This window comes from Solea senegalensis, linkage group LG13, assembly GCF_019176455.1.
Source record: "Solea senegalensis isolate Sse05_10M linkage group LG13, IFAPA_SoseM_1, whole genome shotgun sequence".
Taxonomy (NCBI): Eukaryota; Metazoa; Chordata; class Actinopteri; order Pleuronectiformes; family Soleidae; genus Solea; species Solea senegalensis.
Genome location: NC_058033.1, coordinates 21721402 through 21739836, shown reverse-complemented (window position 1 = coordinate 21739836; position 18435 = coordinate 21721402). Strand labels below are relative to the sequence as shown.

The following is an 18435-nucleotide window of genomic DNA, read 5'->3' as shown; positions in this document are numbered from 1 at the left end:
GGTATGGTTTCCATTGTGGCTGAATGTAGTCATATGAGTAATTAAAGGTGGCACATTAATAATCACTGTAGGATCCCCTATTAATTTACATTTGAAATTCCATATTAATTATTTGGATGAAATGAAAAACTGTTTGTCTGGAAAGTCACGACCAAAAAATATAACAAACTGAAATTTGATCTTGGTGGGTAATTTAATCTCTCTGGAGAGCCAGAAGCACAAACCTGGTTTCATGTGACTGAGTGTATATCTCCACAAATGGTGGTTTGATGTAATGCTGCCATCTTCTGGTACACTTCACCACATTAAATACATTGTTATTGTAATTACCATACCTGCATCAGCATTGTGCTGCCATCCAAAAAAGTCATAGTATAGTATGTCGTCCAAAATCAGTAAAAAAGTCATAGTATAGTGTGTCGTCCAAAATCAGTCAAAAAAGTCATAGTATAGTATGTTGTTCAAAATCAGTCAAAAAGTCATACTTTAGTATGTCGTCCAAAATCAGTCAAAAAAGTCATAGTATAGTATGTGGAGTCAAAATCACAAAAAGTCAAAAGTGTAAAATCATAAAAATCATAGTATAATTATTATAGTCCAAAATCACATAAAAAGTCATACTATAGTATGTAGGTCCAAAATCACATAAAAAGTCATAGTATAGTATGTGGTAAAATCATATAAAAAGTCATACTATAGTATGTGTCCAAAATCACATCAAAAATCATAGTATAGTAAAAGGTCAAAATCACATAAAAAGTCATACTATATATGTGGGTCAAAATCACTAAAAAGTCATACTATAGTATGTCGTCATCATAAAAATCATAGTATATCAAAATCAGTCCAAAAGTCATAGTACCAAATCACCATACTAAGTATTTTGTCCAAAATCACATAAAAAGTCATAGTATATGTATATCAAAATCAGTCAGTCAAGTAAATCAAAATCATAAAAAGTCATATATAGTATATGGTCCAAAATCAAAAAGTCATACTATAGTAGTATGAGTCCAAAATCACATAAAAAAGTCTTTATAGTATGTCAAAATCACATAAAAAGTCATAGTATAGTATGTCGTCCAAAATCAGTAAAAAGTCATAGTATAGTATGTAGGTCAAAATCACTCAAAAAGTCATAGTATAGTATGTCGTCCAAATCAGTCAAAAAGTCATAGTATAGTATAATGTCAAAATCAGTCAAAAGTCATAGTATAGTATGTCCAAAATCAGTCAAAAAGTCATAGTTATAGTATGTCGTCCAAAATCAGTCAAAAAGTCATAGTATAGTATGTCAAAATCAAAAAAGTCATAGTTAGTAAGTCAAAAAAAAGTCATAGTATAGTATGTCGTCCAAAATCAGTAAAAAGTCATAGTAAGTATTTCCAAAATCACAAAAAAGTCATATAGTATAAAATCAGTCAAAAAACGTCATAGTATAGTATGTCAAAATCAGTCATAGTATAGTATGTCATAGTCATAGTATAGTATCCAAAATCAATAAAAAGTCATAGTAAAAGGTCAAATCAGTCAAAAAGTCATAGTATAGTATGTATCAAAATCACAAAAAAGTCATAGTATAGTATGTAGTCCAAAATCACATAAAAAAGTCATAGTATAGTCCAAAATCAGTCAAAAAGTCATAGTATAGTATGTGGTCAAAATCACATAAAAAGTCATAGTATAGTATGTAGGTCCAAAATCAGTGAAAAAGTCTAACATATAGTATAGTATCAAAATCCATCAAAAAGTCATAGTGTATGTCCAAAATCACAAAAAGTCAAAGTATAGTAAAATCAGTCATAGCAGTATTAAGTATCAAAATCAGTCAAGTCATAGTATAGTATGTTCCAAAATAGTAAAAAGTCATAGTATAAGTCAAAATCACAAAAAAGCATAAGTTAGTATAATATGTCCAAAATCAGTTCAAAAAGTCATAGTATAGTATGTGGTCCAAAATCAGTCAAAAACGTCATAGTATAGTATGTCGTCAAAATCAATCAAAAAGTCAGTCAGTCATAGTATAGTATGTCCAACGGTCAAAAAAAGTCATAGTATAGTATGTAGTCCAAAATCAGTTCAAAAAGTCATAGTATAGTATTCAAAATCAGTCAAAAAGTCAAATCGTATCAAGTATATTTGTCCAAAATCAGTCCAAAATGTCATAGTATCAAAATCAGTCAAAAAGTCATAGTATAGTATGTCGGTCCAAAATCAGTCAAAAAGTCATAGTATAGTATGTCGGTCCAAAATCATGAAAAAAGTCATACTTAGTATGTAGGTCCAAAATCATAAAAAGTCAACATAGTCAAAATCAATAATAGTTAGTATAGTCAAAATCCTAAAAATCAAATTTATAGTAAAATCAGTAAAAAGTCATAGTATAGTATGGTCAAAATCAGTCAAAAGTCATAGTTAGTATGTAGTCAAAATCAGTCAAAAAGTCATAGTATAGTATGTCGTCCAAAATCAGTCAAAAAGTCATAGTATAGTATGTAGTCCAAAATCAGTCCAAAAAGTCATAGTATAGTATGTCCAAAATCCATAAAAAGTCATAGTATAGTATGTTTGTCAAAATCAGTCAAAAAGTCATAGTATTATGAAAAATCATCAAAAATCATAGGAGTCAAAATCATGAAAAGTCATAAAGTTATAGTATGTCGCCCAAAATCAAAAAAAAGTCATAGTATAGTATATTCCAAAATCAGTCAAAAAGTCATAGTATAGTATGTCGGCCAAAATCAGTCAAAAAGTCATAGTATAGTATGGAGTCAAAATCAGTAAAAAGTCATAGTATAGTATGTCGTCCAAATCAGTCAAAAGTCATAGTTAGTATGTCCCAAAATCAGTCAAAAAGTCATAGTTAGTATGTCGTCCAAAATCAGTAAAAAAGTCATAGTTAGTATGTCCAAAATCATAAAAAAAGTCATAGCATAGTATGTAGGTCCAAAATCAAAAAAAGTCATAGTATTAGTATATCGTCAAAATCAGTCAAAAAGTCATAGTATAGTATGTCGCCCAAAATCAGTCAAAAAGTCATAGTATAGAATGTCGTCCAAAATCAGTCAAAAAGTCATAGTAGTAGTCATAGCCAAAATCATAAAAAGTCATAGTATAGTATGTCGTCAAAATCAGTCAAAAAAGTCATAGTATAGTATCAGTAAAAAGTCATAGTATAGTATGGTCAAAATCAGTCATAAAAAGTCATAGTATAGTATGTGGCAAAATCAGTCAAAAAGTCATAGTCATAGTATATGTCCAAAATCAGTCAAAAAGTCATAGTATAGTATGTCAAAATCATAGTCAAAAAGTCATGTCCAAAATCTAAAAAGTCATAGTATAGTATGAGTCAAAATCATAAAAAGTCATAGTATAGTATCAAATCCAAAATCAGTCAAAAAGTCATAGTATAGTATGTCGTGTCCAAAATCAGTCAAAAAGTCATAGTATAGTATGTCGTCCAAAATCAGTCAAAAAGTTAGTATGTCGTCCAAAATCAGTCAAAAAGTCATAGTTGTATGTCAAAATCAGTAAAAAGTCATAGTATAGTATATGCAAAATCAGTCAAAAAGTCATAGTATAGTATCCCAAAATCAGTAAAAAGTCATAGTATAAGTATAGTATCGCCCAAAACGGGTCAAAAAGTTATACTAAAGTATGTTGTCAAAAGTCAAGAAAGTCATATATGTTGACTGTATGTCGTCATGTTCACAGAGGAGGAGACATGAGGGAGGACATAAGGAGGGCATAGTGCAGGGGAGTGAGAGACATGAGGACAGGGAGTGCAGAGGAGGAGGAGACATGAGGAGAGGACATGAGTGCAGAGGAGGAGGAGGGAGACATGAGGAAACACATGAGAGGGAGGATATGAGTGCAGAGGGAGTGAGAAATGAGTGAGAGAGGGAGACAGCAGGAGAGGCTATGAGTACAAAGAGGGAGAAGGAGACATGGGGAGGACATGAGTGGACATGAGGAGACATGGGTGCAGAGGGAGGGAGAGACATGAGGGAGGACATGAGTGCAGAGGGAGGAGGAGACATGAGGAGAGGACATGAGTGCAGAGGGGAGAGACATGAGGAGAGGACATGAGTGCAGAGGGGAGGGAGGAGAGGAGGAGAAAGGGAGGAGAGGGAGGAGAGTGACATGAGTGCAGAGGAGAAGGAGACATGAGGAGGACATGAGTGCAGGACAGGGGAGAGACATGAGTGAAGGAGGAGGAGACATGAGTCATGAGTGAGAGGAGGAGACATTGGGCAGGAGAGGACACCAGAGTGCAGAGGAGTCGCTGGAGTCACCGTGGACACTGGAGACTGGTGTCGGCACCGTGGATTGGAGTCACACTGGAAGGACAATGGGTCACCGTGGACACTGGAGAGGCGGGAGTCACCGAGGAAGGCGCTCACCATTGGGCACTGGGAGAAAGACGCTGGGATTCCACCGTGACACTGAGGCAGTGACAAATGGGTCACCGTGGACACTGGAGGGCGCTTTAGGTACCAGCGGACACTGGAGAGGCAGGACATCGGACCGTGGTTACTGTGAGTGCGTGGACACTGGAAGACGCTGGAGTCGCGGAGACCGTGGACTGGAGTCACAGTGGAGGAGAAGACGGAGTCACCGCTGGACACTGGAAGAGGCGCTGGAGTCACGTGGACACTGGAAAGTGGCTGGACACGGCACCGGAGGACCCTGGAGTCACCGTCGACGTACTGGAGGAGCGCTGGAGTCCGGACACTGGAAGACCCTGAGTCACGTGACACTGGAGACGCTGAGTCACCAGTGGACACTGGAGAACGCTTGAGCCGCACCGGGACACTGGAGAGGTCGGAGTCACGGCTCACTGGAGGACCTGAGTCACGGTGGACACTGGAGAGTGACCACCGGAGTCACCGCGGGACACTGGAGAGGACAATGGAGTCACCGTGGACACTGGAGAGACGCTGGAGTCACACCTCGGAGAGGACGCTGGCTCACCGTGATTAATTGAGAGGACTGGAGGGGGACACCTTCGGAGACGCTTCAGTGATTACTGGAGGAGGACGCTTGAGTCACCTCGTGGACACTGGAGAGAGGCTGGAGTCAGTGAGCACCTGGAGGGGCTTGAGCTTTGGGTCACAACACTGGACCGGAGAGGGCATACCAGCTGGACCACTGGACAAAATGCAGTCACTGTGGACACTGTGGACACTGGACACTCGGGAGGTCGCTGGAGTCATGGACGGAGAGGTTGGAGACACTGGAGGACGCTGAGTCACTATGGTGCGACACTGATACCGGGAGAGGGGTCGCTGAGTGGGGTTTATTAATGGAGGGACTGGAGTCACCGTGCCTATTACCTCGGACTGGACGCCGGAGTCACGGGCTCCACTGGAGAGGACGGAGTCACCGTTCACTGGAGAGGACCCTGGACCGTGGGACACTGGAGAGACGCTGGAGACACGCGCCGCATACTGAGAGGACCCGGAGTCACGGCCCATGGGTCACCCTGGAGTCACTGTGACACTGGAGAGGACGGAGTCACCGGGACACCGCTGAGGACGCTGGAGTCACCGTGGACCCTGAGAATACGGAGTCACCGTGACCCTGGAGAATACGCTGGAGTCCACACTGGAGAGATTTGGAGTCACGGCCGCCACACTGGAGAGGACGCTGGAAGCCACGGCAGTCTGAGAGGACGCTGGAGTCACGAAGACTGGAGAGAGACGCTGGAGTCACCGTGACACTCGGAGAGGACGCTTCGAGTCAATGGCCACACTGAGAGAATCTCGGACGCTGGAGTCACGGTCGACACTGGAGAGGACCCTGGAGTCACTGTGGACACTGGAGAGGACGCTGGAGTCACCGGGGACACTGGAGAGGACGCTGGAGTCACCGTGGACCCTGGAGAATACGCTGGAGTCACTGTGGACACATTTTTCACTAAGCCACAGTGATAATGGCTTTGCACACAGTCAAGGTGGCATTTGTAGACACTGTATCCTAAAAGACAGACAGACAGGAAAAGTGATTCAGAAGTTTCAAGAAATAAACAAAACAATACATTTTTGAAATTGTTCCATTACTTCTTCATGAAGAGGTTCAAAGAACAATCACTATTATCAGGGGCATCTATAAAAATGCAGGAATCTTGAAACTTTTTCTCAACAACAGTGAAAATAAAATACACATGGACTAAAGTAAAGCATAGATGACATGGCTCAGCATTAGTTTACTTTACTTATTGTGAGTGTCTGATGTTCAAAGGGATGAGTTGAACAGTGTGATGGTCACACTTATCCATGGTCAGGACAGAAATAACACCATGTTTCATAACATGTAAGGCTCATGGGGAAATGAAGGCCTTTCAGCATTGAAATGAACAAATATTAGATAATATAGACGGACTTACCACCGTCCTCTGTCCCTGCACATGAGACACAAGCTTTGCATAGCTCCCCTTTGTTTGGCAAATGTTGCATCTCCTCAGCTCAGGGCTCCATCTGTAAGAGTAGTGTTGCTCTATAAGAGAATGTTAACATTTAAAATGAAATTGTATTTCGTATTTTATCCAGAATCAAGTAGTAATGACCTGGATTGAATTTCCCTGTCCTAAAATATATGCAGGCTAAGTGAAATGAATCAAATCAAATAACACTATTGACCGTGGTTTCTAAACATGAAATAATGTTATTCATCATCAAATCTTTTATCTTAACAATTGTAGAACTGAGTTTTTCATGTTTTTCAAATTAGCAAAGCTGTGTGCAACTTCTCAGAGTCATTTAAAGATTAAACAAACAGATAAATACTAATATATAAAGAGCATATAGTTTATCTTATATGTTTGTTGGTTGAAAATGAGACGCCCTGTCTCAATGGTATAACCTGTACATATAAATAACGCTATCATTACAGCGTTCATACAGTGTTCAATATCAACATTTGTTGTTTTTTTAATCCATTCTTACCCTTCCCTCCGTCATTTTGTAAGTACGACACCTTGTTGTTTTAGATTTTCCCGCGTTGTTTCGGGTTCTCTCGGGTTCTCTCGGGTTCTCTCTCTTCATACTTCTTCACCAACGTAAACGTCATCACGTTTCAGACGCACTCTCTTCTGTGACCTGGAGCCGGGGGTGAGTCGTGGAGCGGTCTGCGGGTCTGCAGCTGGACCCTTCTCACAATTTCAGCTGCTATTTTTCTTTTATTTGTCCAGCGAGGACATGAACGTTGATTAATTACAAGTGGAGCAGCTGCACAAACACATACTGATTTAAAAGCCTTTATGTAGTTTCCGTGACTTGGTACATTCCACTCCTCCCCTCTGTGTCGATCTATGTGGAATGTTCCACTTCCTTTGTCGGAGGCGGAGCTTCTTCTGCGCAGAGACAGAAACAGCGAGAGGACGAGGAGCAGCGTGAGCTAACATGTGGACAATCATGTGAACAAACGTGGTAACTGCTGTTTAAGATGATCCACACATTTCTTAGATTCTCTGTTGACGCTCTGTTCACACCTGCTGTTCACATCCGACCACAGGTGTTCAGGTTACACCTGCTAATGCTAACGTGACGTCACTGCTCCACAGCAAACACACGTGTGTTGTCAACGTGACAGTATGTCGTCAAAACTGTCCAAATATGAACTTTCCGAGTGTAGTATGTCCTCAAAAACGTTTAAATATAAATTGTCCACATATGTCAAAGAATGTCCTCAACACAAACTGTCAATAGACCATTAAAACTGTTCAGAATGAGTATCTAGTCTGGCCAGTAGCAGGTTAGCTGCTGCTAATGTGACGTCACTGTCCGCAGTAAACACACGTACATGTTTTCAAAAAAGTGACTTGGTGTCAAATATGTCATTATGTAGTATGACGTCATACTGTCAACAACTGTCCAAAATGTCCTCGTATAATATGCAGAGGTGGGTAGAGAAGCCAAAAAAAATGACTCAAGTAAAAGTACTGTTACAGTAAGACAATAATTACTCAAGTAGAAGTAAAAATAAAATAAAAATACTCTATGAGTAAAAAAGTATGAAAAGTGTGAAAAGACAACTCAAGTACTGAGTTTCTCCAGATTTATTTTTGAAATATTCAGAGCAACACAAATAGTACAAAATAGACACAACATAATATAAAACAACAATGTTCAAATGTTAAATAATAATATTCTAAATAAAACAATAAATACGGCCTTTAAAACGGGAAGAGAAATAGATCGCGCATGTAATAAAAAAATAAATAAATTCACTATACCATTAAAACTGTTTAGAATGAGTATCTAGTCTGGCCAGTAGGGGGCAGATTAAGTAAAAAAAAACTGTTGACCAGCAGTGGTTTAGCAGAATTTCAAAATAAGTGTCCGTGTTGATATGGATTAATATATAGTTGACAATAAAAAGGTTTTCCTGTGTTTTCCTCACATTTCTTCACTCATTTACTGCAGTGAGCACATTTGAACACTTTAAAGTGGACACTGCTTTGTCTCATCATGTCCTCTGACTGAAGACCTGCAAACAGCTGCCGTTAAAGGCACAGTTCATGTGTTTTCAAGTGATTCCATTCAGTCGTCACTAAATACATCAGAATCCTCTGTTAAATATTGAGATTTTACAAATGTTTTCAGGATTTTTAAAGTCTTTGTAACTGATCTACAACTTTGTTTGGACCAGGACCAGGAGCCAGGAGCCAGGAGCCAGGACCAGGAGCCAGGACCAGGACCAGGAGCAGCGGGGACAGGTGTGTGGTAACTGCTGCTTAAAAATGATCCGCACATTTCTTAGATGTTCTGTTGACGCTCTGTTCACACCTGCTGTTAACATCCGACCTGAGGGATCCGATCACAGGTGTGATGTCACTGCTCCACACACACACCTTTCATTTCACTTTCTTCATTAAAAGGAACAAAGAAACCAGAAAATGTTCAACATTTGTAATAAAACAAAAAACAATTAATAGATTATTAAATCATTTGACAATTAATTTAGTAATGGTTTAATTATGTAGTAATCGTTGCATCTCTACTTGTTTTATATTTTTTTAAATAATCATCATAGACACCGTGAGATATACTGAGACAACAGCACTTGTGAAAGTGAGCACTTGGCACCACCTAGTGGACTGAAATGTTCATTTATTTTGTTAATTTTTAATGACGTTTATTTGAAACATCAGTTAAAAGAAACTATACACTAAAAAAAAGAATACGCCATATTTCACTGGATTTGTTTTTCTACTAATAATTCTCTCAAACAGCGTCACATCCTGTGTGTAACCGTAGCAACCACAAAAACATTAGCTGTCGAGTCAGACACTGGAGACGCATCAGAGACTTGTTGCGTTTAAACTTGTGTTTAGCACACTTTCTGGAGCAAACCATCACTCTTTCACCTGTGATTTCATCCCCTCACACGGACGTTAACAGCACTTGTCAACAGAGCCTCTGTTTAATGTGTTCACATCATTTTTACATTGTTAACCAGTGAAAACTATGTACGAGTCAAAGTGGCAACATTCAATCAATAAATACACCATTAAATAATGAGTCACATGTGTGTCATTCTATATGTTGTTTTTACATCAAATGAATTTGGTATTTGAATGAATGAATGACATATTTAATAATGAGACATTTATGTATTTAATTCCAATGTGAATGAATGACACATGTGAGTCATTATTTAATGGTGTATTTATTGATTTGGCTGTGGAACTTTGACTTGTCCACAGTTTTCACTTGTTAACAATGTAAAAATGATGTGAACACGTTAATCACACAGAAGTCTCATTCATGTGCTCATCATTTTTAAGCAGCAGTTACTGGACACCTGGACCCAACTGTGTGGTCAACAGTCCAGGGAGTGAACCCCTCTCATTTTTTTTTTGTATTTCTTTGTTTTTTTAAGGCTTTTTTTGGGCCAAAAATGTGAAATAAAATGGTATAACCCCCTGCTGTCATCTGTGCGGGTGGCCGGGGGAGCACAGCCCAGCCCCAACCTCCCACCACTACAATCGCAGTGAGAGCGCGCGTAGTTAGACCCCGGCGCCGGGGCCAAGTGTTCGCACCGTGCTGGATTTGAACCAGCCACAGCCGGACTGGCACAACCTTGCGGTTGCGAACCAACCCTTCACGCCACGAACCCTTTTGACATTTGGGACGGAGCTCCGGGCGTTTTTGAGTCTTCACTTTGGCTGTGGAACCTTAAACTTTGGCCTATAAAGGAATCGAACCGCCAACATCCGGACTGAAAGGCCACTCTCTAACCAGCTGAGCTAACTGTCTGTGCTCTTCCTCCGGTTTTCTCACACTTATTCACTCTCTGTGTGGAATATTGGGCTTTAAAAGTTGCTTCATCTAAGATTCGAACCTCTGACCTCAGGAACTCCAGTCTTTGTCTGAACCACGTGAGCTATTTGTACTCACACACTGCTTCGTCAACGTTGGATGACTTTCAATAACAGATGAGCACAAAGATGACATCAGAAAGACCTCAGACTAATGAGGTATTTAAGGATAAATGTCCTCCCTAAAGGCCCAAACAGTTGGTGCAGTGGTTAGTGCTCTTGCCTTTGAAACAGGAAGACCTGGGATCGAGACCCAGTTGGAGCAAGGATCTTTGTGGAGTTTTTCATGTTCTCCCCCGGGTTCTCTGGCCTCCTCCCACGTGTGAGAATGTGGCTTTTCTACACATTGTCTGGCTTCCTCCCACAGTCCATCAATCATCTACCACTTTGTAGTGTGATAGGATGTGTTCACCCATTCAAAAAACGCAATACAGTGTCGAGGCAAATTTCCACTTCAGGTAAGATTCGAACCCCCGACCATAGGAACGACAGTCCTTGCCCGAACCACGTGAGCTAGTTGTCCTTGTATGCTTCTTCGGTCAATTTTGAAGCCTTTCAATAATAGAACTCATGACTTCACATATCTCAGCCTTATGAACTATTTAAAAACATCTGTCCCTCATCATGGACAGCATGGTTGGTGTAGTGGTTAATGCTCTTGACTTTGGAACAAGAAGACCTTGGTTCGAGACCCATATGGAACAAGCATCTTTCTGCAGTTTTTCATGTTCTCCCCCGGGTTCTCTGGCCTCCTCCCACACTCCATCAATCATCTACCACTGTGTCCTCCACTGGAGGGCCATGGGGGCTGCTGTGCCAAGCTCAGCTGTCATAGAGTCATAGGCGGGGTTCACCCTGGACTGTTGGCCAGTCCATTCAAAACATGCAGTACAGTAAATTTGCACTAATACATTCACTTCACGTAAGATTCGAACCCATGACCATAGGAACGACAGTCCTTGCCTGAACCACGTGAGCTAGTTGTCCTTGTATGCTTCTTTAGCCACTTTTGAAGCCTTTCAATAATAGACCTCATGACTTCACAGATCTCAGCCTTATGAACTATTTAAAAACATCTGTCCCTCTCCATGGACAGCATGGTTGGTGTCGTGGTTAATGCTCTTGACTTTGGAACAAGAAGACCTTGGTTCGAGACCCATATGGAACAAGCATCTTTCTGCAGTTTTTCATGTTCTCCCCCGGGTTCTCTGGCCTCCTCCCACACTCCATCAATCATCTACCACTGTGTCCTCCACTGGAGGGCCATGGGGGCTGCTGTGCCAAGCTCAGCTGTCATAGGGTCATAGGCGGGGTTCACCCTGGACTGTTGGCCAGTCCATTCAAAACATGCAATACAGTAAATTTGCACTTAAACATTCACTTCACGTAAGATTCGAACCCCTGACCATAGGAACGACAGTCCTTGCCTGAACCACGTGAGCTAGTTTTCCTTGTATGCTTCTTTGGTCAATTTTGAAGCCTTTCAATAATAGAACTCATGACTTCACAGATCTCAGCCTTATGAACTATTTAAAAACATCTGTCCCTCATCATGGGCAGCATGGTTGGTGTAGTGGTTAATGCTCTTGACTTTGGAACAAGAAGACCTTGGTTCGAGACCCATATGGAACAAGCATCTTTCTGCAGTTTTTCATGTTCTCCCCCGGGTTCTCTGGCCTCCTCCCACGCTCCATCAATCATCTACCACTGTGTCCTCCACTGGAGGGCCATGGGGGCTGCTGTGCCAAGCTCAGCTGTCATAGGGTCATAGGCGGGGTTCACCGCGGACTGTTGGCCAGTCCATTCAAAACATGCAATACAGTAAATTTGCACTTAAACATTCACTTCACGTAAGATTCGAACCCCTGACGATAGGAACGAGAGTCCTTGCCTGAAGCACGTGAGCTAGTTGTCCTTGTATGCTTCTTCGGTCAATTTTGAAGCCTTTCAATAATAGAACTCATGACTTCACATATCTCAGCCTTATGAACTATTTAAAAACATCTGTCCCTCATCATGGACAGCATGGTTGGTGTAGTGGTTAATGCTCTTGACTTTGGAACAAGAAGCCCTTGGTTCGAGACCCATATGGAACCAGCGTCTTTCTGCAGTTTTTCATGTTCTCCCCCGGGTTCTCTGGCCTCCTCCCACACTCCATCAATCATCTACCACTGTGTCCTCCACTGGAGGGCCATGGGGGCTGCTGTGCCAAGCTCAGCTGTCATAGGGTCATAGGCGGGGTTCACCCTGCACTGTTGGCCAGTCCATTCAAAACATGCAATACAGTAAATTTGCACTTAAACATTCACTTCACGTAAGATTCGAACCCCTGACCATAGGAACGACAGTCCTTGCCTGAACCACGTGAGCTAGTTGTCCTTGTATGCTTCTTTGGCCAATTTTGAAGCCTTTCAATAATAGAACTCATGACTTCACAGATCTCAGCCTTATGAACTATTTAAAAACATCTGCCCCGCTTCATGAACAGCATGGTTGGTGTAGTGGTTAATGCTCTTGACTTTGGAACAAGAAGACCTTGGTTCGAGACCCATATGGAACAAGCATCTTTCTGCAGTTTTTCATGTTCTCCCCCGGGTTCTCTGGCCTCCTCCCACACTCCATCAATCATCTACCACTGTGTCCTCCACTGGAGGGCCATGGGGGCTGCTGTGCCAAGCTCAGCTGTCATAGGGTCATAGGCGGGGTTCACCGCGGACTGTTGGCCAGTCCATTCAAAACATGCAATACAGTAAATTTGCACTTAAACATTCACTTCACGTAAGATTCGAACCCCTGACCATAGGAACGACAGTCCTTGCCTGAAGCACGTGAGCTAGTTGTCCTTGTATGCTTCTTCGGTCAATTTTGAAGCCTTTCAATAATAGAACTCATGACTTCACAGATCTCAGCCTTATGAACTATTTAAAAACATCTGCCCCGCTTCATGAACAGCATGGTTGGTGTAGTGGTTAATGCTCTTGACTTTGGAACAAGAAGACCTTGGTTCGAGACCCATATGGAACAAGCATCTTTCTGCAGTTTTTCATGTTCTCCCCCGGGTTCTCTGGCCTCCTCCCACACTCCATCAATCATCTACCACTGTGTCCTCCACTGGAGGGCCATGGGGGCTGCTGTGCCAAGCTCAGCTGTCATAGGGTCATAGGCGGGGTTCACCCTGGACTGTTGGCCAGTCCATTCAAAACATGCAATACAGTAAATTTGCACTTAAACATTCACTTCACGTAAGATTCGAACCCATGACCATAGGAACGACAGTCCTTGCCTGAACCACGTGAGCTAGTTGTCCTTGTATGCTTCTTTGGCCAATTTTGAAGCCTTTCAATAATAGAACTCATGACTTCACAGATCTCAGCCTTATGAACTATTTAAAAACATCTGTCCCTCTTCATGGGGAGCATGGTTGGTGTAGTGGTTAATGCTCTTGACTTTGGAACAAGAAGACCTTGGTTCGAGACCCATATGGAACAAGCATCTTTCTGCAGTTTTTCATGTTCTCCCCCGGGTTCTCTGGCCTCGTCCCACACTCCATCAATCATCTACCACTATGTCCTCCACTGGAGGGTCATGGGGGCTGCTGTGCCAAGCTCAGCTGTCATAGGGTGATAGGCGGGGTTCACCCTGGACTGTTGGCCAGTCCATTCAAAACATGCAATACAGTAAATTTGCACTTAAACATTCACTTCACGTAAGATTCGAACCCCTGACCATAGGAACGACAGTCCTTGCCTGCACCACGTGAGCTAGTTGTCCTTGTATGCTTCTTTGGCCAATTTTGAAGCCTTTCAATAATAGAACTCATGACTTCACAGATCTCAGCCTTATGAACTATTTAAAAACATCTGTCCCTCTTCATGGGGAGCATGGTTGGTGTAGTGGTTAATGCTCTTGACTTTGGAACAAGAAGACCTTGGTTCGAGACCCATATGGAACAAGCATCTTTCTGCAGTTTTTCATGTTCTCCCCCGGGTTCTCTGGCCTCGTCCCACACTCCATCAATCATCTACCACTATGTCCTCCACTGGAGGGTCATGGGGGCTGCTGTGCCAAGCTCAGCTGTCATAGGGTGATAGGCGGGGTTCACCCTGGACTGTTGGCCAGTCCATTCAAAACATGCAATACAGTAAATTTGCACTTAAACATTCACTTCACGTAAGATTCGAACCCCTGACCATAGGAACGACAGTCCTTACCTGAACCACGTGAGCTAGTTTTCCTTGTATGCTTCTTCGGTCAATTTTGAAGCCTTTCAATAATAGAACTCATGACTTCACAGATCTTAGCCTTATGAACTATTTAAAAACATCTGTCCCTCTTCATGGGGAGCATGGTTGGTGTAGTGGTTAATGCTCTTGACTTTGGAACAAGAAGACCTTGGTTCGAGACCCATATGGAACAAGCATCTTTCTGCAGTTTTTCATGTTCTCCCCCGGGTTCTCTGGCCTCCTCCCACGCTCCATCAATCATCTACCACTGTGTCCTCCACTGGAGGGCCATGGGGGCTGCTGTGCCAAGCTCAGCTGTCATAGGGTCATAGGCGGGGTTCACCGTGGACTGTTGGCCAGTCCATTCAAAACATGCAATACAGTAAATTTGCACTTAAACATTCACTTCACGTAAGATTCGAACCCCTGACCATAGGAACGAGAGTCCTTGCCTGAACCACGTGACCTAGTTGTCCTTGTATGCTTCTTCGGCCAATTTTGAAGCCTTTCAATAATAGAACTCATGACTTCACATATCTCAGCGTTATGAACTATTTTAAAACATCTGTCCCTCATCATGGACAGCATGGTTGGTGTAGTGGTTAATGCTCTTGACTTTGGAACAAGAAGACCTTGGTTCGAGACCCATATGGAACAAGCATCTTTCTGCAGTTTTCATGTTCTCCCCGTGTGTGCGCAGCTTTTCTCCGGGTTCTCTGGCCTCCTCCCACAGTCCATCAATCATCTACCACTTTGTCCTCCACTGGAAGGTCGTGGGGGCTGCTGTGCCAAGCTCAGCTGTCATAGGGTCATAGGTGGCGTTCACCCTGCACTGTTCACCAGTCCATTCAAAACATGCAATACTGTAAATTTCCACTTCAGGTAAGATTCGAACCTCTGACCATAGGAACGACAGACCTTGTCTGAACCATGTGAGCTAGTTGTGTTTGTTTGCTTTTTCATCCAATTTGGACGTCTTTCAATAATAGAACTAATGACTTCAAAAAACGTCTGATGACTAATGAAATATTTAAGAACATCTGTCCCTTGACATGAACAAGATGGTTTGTGTAGTGGTTAGTGCCCCTGACTTCGCAACAAGAGGACTTGGGTTCGAGACCCAGTTGGAACACAGGATAATGGGTTTGCACAGAATAGAAAGTATTTCACCTTTGACCCCTTCCTGCCCCACCCATCCTCTTCTCTCACTCCCTGCCCTGCTCTTCTAACTTTGGTGTACTTACAGTAACTTTCTCATCCAGGTCAGAATTTGGAGAATACTTAGTCAGCTTGCAAGCAAAACAGCTAGGAAGGAGCCCCCACCAACTCCAACTGTCTTAAAGCATGTACCTTTTGCTGCATACTGTAACATAAACTGTTAACTTTTTTACCCTCTTTACCCTTCCCCAGACTCCCCTCACCTCCTGCAACCCACAACCTGCCCTTCCCCAGAACCACCTCTTGCAACCACCTGCACCCCTGCCAGATTCAATGTAAAAAGTCAAGGAAAACCCAGGGAACTGTAGCAGCAGTTGGTTATTTGAACCCACATCAGTTACACGAGACAAAGTCAAAAAGAAGAACAGCCAAGTCTTCATGTTGTATAGCTCTTTGTTTTTCACCATGACTCAATTTATCAATTTATCAAAAAAAACTTCAAGAACAAACGTTTTTTTCCGGGTTGTTCCAGTCCAACAAGTTCAGTTTCGCAAATGTGGGGTTGATCCGGTCTGGTCGGTCAGGTTCTGCAACCGTGGGGTTGATCCGGTCACATTTTTGGTCCTGTAATTTAAAGATTTCAAGCCGATTTTACACTAAAGAAATCAAATAAAATGAATAATAATAGTAGATGAATAAATAAATAAATAAGGTTGAGAAAAGTAGTAACATTCTGACTCCACTGTAGCTGCCATTTAAAATCTAAATAGTATACTATACTGTTTTACTTGACAACATACACCTGCCCCCTACTGGCCACACAAAATACTAATTTTTGACACTTAACAGTTTATATTTGGACTGATTTTGGACGACATACTATACTATGACTTTTTTAGTTGATTTTGGACGACACACTATACTATGACTTTTTTAGTTGATTTTGGACGACACAGTATACTATGACATTCGTGACAGTATTAAGGCATTTTTTTGACCGTGATCGTGTGTTTACATGTGGAGCAGTGACGTCACATTAGCAGCAGCAGCAGGTGTAATCTGAACACTTGTGATCGGATCATTCAGGTCGGATGTTAACAGCAGGTGTGAACAGAGCGTCAACAGACCATCTAAGAAATGTGTGGAATCATTTAGGCAGCAGTTACCACATGTTCATGCCCACTGTCCTTGTCCTCTTCCTGCGTCTCCGTGTGGGAGAAGAAGCTCCGACTGATAAACACAAAGTGGAACATTCCAAATATATCGACACAGAGGGGAACAGTGGAATGGACCAAGTCACGGAAAGTATACCATGGCCTTCACATCAGTGTCGCTTTGTGCAGGAGCAGCTCCACCTGAAATTAATCAATGTTCATGTTGTCATTGAAATGCTGCCACCTCCTGGACGAACGTTTCCCCTTCATCTTTTAGAAGCTGCTGAAATTATCCACTTTTAGTTCTGATCTTAAAGGTTTCAACATAGATGATTCAGTCAGTGTTGAAATGTCATAGTTGAAACTGAAGTGCATGTGTTATTCTCTGTGTAACTCCTCCTCCTTTACATTCTTAACCCTTAGAGTCGGTCTAATATTAGTCATACTCATACGGCATCATTGTATTATAAAATATGAATTGTTTTTAATATACTACATGGATTTGTTTTGTTTTTGAATTTAGATTTTAACTCTTTAAAAGCCAGGTTTTTGTCATGATGCCACCATGTTTTCGGATATATAAAGATACATTATTTTCAACACACACACAGGTTGTTGTTTCAAGCGGGGCTCGAACCCAAGTCCTTCTGATTGTGTGGCCCATTACGTAGTATGCTGTCCAAAATCGGTCAAAAACGTCATACTATAGTATGTTGTCCAAAATCAGTTACCACCACCTAAGTGTCTTAATGTGGTTACCTTTTGCTGCACAGAGTAATATAAAGTATTTGACCTTTGACCCCTTCCTGCCCCACCCATCCTCTCCTCTCACTCCCTGCCTGCCCTGCCCTGCCCTGCCCGTATTGAACCGGTCACCTTGTAACTCACACATTCCCATGGTTGTGAACAAAACCACTGCACCACCAATTCCTGCTCTATTTAGGACTTTTGGTCTCCTTTCAATATTCACTTTGGATGTTGACCTTTAAAATATCCTGGTCCTCACAAGAACTGAACCTATGAGCTCTAGACTTCAAAGTAGCATTCCTGCCAACTGAGCTACCTACAACTTCAGTTCTTCAGGTTCTCTTAGAGCTTTTGACTGTTTACTTTAAACATCGCACTCAAACAGTTGACCATAAGACTTGAAATCATAACCTCTGACATACAAGTCTAACTCTTCCAGCATGAGCTATTCTTACTGACCTGCAGCACAACACGTTGCTGGTAGTTTTAAATTCTTATGTTGGTCTGAAGTTCTAAAGTTGCAGGAAGTTCAGTTGATAACAAGATTTGAACTCACAATCCCAGAGATCCAAGACTCTTTTTGATGGTGTGAGCTATTCAATCTGATGATAACTGACTTGGTGTACTTAACTCTCTTGTTTGAGAACAGCCACCCGGGCTGTATGCGCTGGGTTCAGCAGGGTGTCGAGGAGTCAGCTTGCAAGCAAAACAGTTGGGAAGGAGCCCCCACCAACTCCAACTGTCTTAAAGCTTTTACCTTTTGCTGCACAATGTGACATAAAGTGTTTACCGCAAAAAAGTCATAGTATAGTATGTCGTCCAAAAATAG

The 18435-nt window shown here is 41.9% G+C and overlaps 1 long non-coding RNA gene across 1 annotated transcript; it reads right to left on the bottom strand.

The window, feature by feature from the left end:
- Positions 1-5919: 5919 nt before the first annotated feature.
- LOC122780212 lies at positions 5920-7055 on the bottom strand. Its single transcript, XR_006361667.1, has 3 exons — positions 6948-7055; positions 6389-6479; positions 5920-5979 (listed from the first exon to the last, which is right to left on the bottom strand). It is a non-coding gene; the product is annotated as an uncharacterized LOC122780212 (long non-coding RNA).
- Positions 7056-18435: the final 11380 nt, after the last annotated feature.